The following is a 919-nucleotide window of genomic DNA, read 5'->3' on the forward strand; positions in this document are numbered from 1 at the left end:
AATTGCTTCAGAGTAATAAAAGCTGCTAATTCGGCAATATCACGGTGTGAATGGAAACCGAAATAGCGAATGCTCTGCTTCACCTACCTGCCCCTACATAGCGTATATCAAGTTTTTGATATTGTCCATCATAAGTTGCAAAGAATGACTCATCCGTTTCAAAGGAAAGCATCCAGATGTAACTAGAGAAATTTAATTATGGATTCTGTGTGTTCGTTCAAAAATATTTTTTTTCTCTAAGGGAAAAAAGATGTTGAGTAAATAATACTATATTTAGAACAGAACTAACTTACTAAAATTATAGCTGTACCAACAGATAAATAAACATAAACTAGTAGCATGAACCATTAATGAAAGATAAATCGTATGAAGGGAAATGACAAATGTTTACAGTTTTGGCAGGATTTAAAACAGGGCATGTCTCCTTATATACAGCAACTGTTTTAACAGCTGCTTTTTTTTTTTTCCCCTCCCCTAAATTATTTCAGGTTTTTGAGTCATGATGCAAGAATCTGGGACTGAGACAAAAAGTAACGGTTCAGCCATTCAGAATGGAGCGAGCGGTGGCAACCATTTACTAGAGTGCAGCCTGCGGGAAGTGAGATCAAACGGCGAGACACCTTCAGTTGAAATTGGGGCTGCAGATTTAGCACATCTTCAGCAACAGCAGGTACTGTAAGACATATTACAAGTTTCCTACTTACAGGAAAAGCATGAAGCATTTAACCCCCCCCAACTCCTTCGTATTTGCCAGTCAGAGGATGCTTTTAGGACTTGCCTACGACATTCTGTACATTTTTGTCTGTAGGGGATTGCAATCGTTAATGTAAAGGGAAACGCTGGACTTTTCTTCTGGGGCTCTTTTTAAATCATTCCCTGGAAATACCCAAAGATCAGGGCTTGCTTCCGTTGCCTGAAT

At 38.7% G+C, this 919-nt stretch overlaps 1 pseudogene; it reads left to right on the forward strand.

The window, feature by feature from the left end:
• Positions 1-499: 499 nt before the first annotated feature.
• LOC104082300 lies at positions 500-670 on the forward strand (annotated as a pseudogene).
• Positions 671-919: the final 249 nt, after the last annotated feature.

Source organism: Fulmarus glacialis, unplaced genomic scaffold, assembly GCF_000690835.1.
Source record: "Fulmarus glacialis isolate BGI_N327 unplaced genomic scaffold, ASM69083v1 scaffold2279, whole genome shotgun sequence".
NCBI classification, from domain to species: Eukaryota; Metazoa; Chordata; class Aves; order Procellariiformes; family Procellariidae; genus Fulmarus; species Fulmarus glacialis.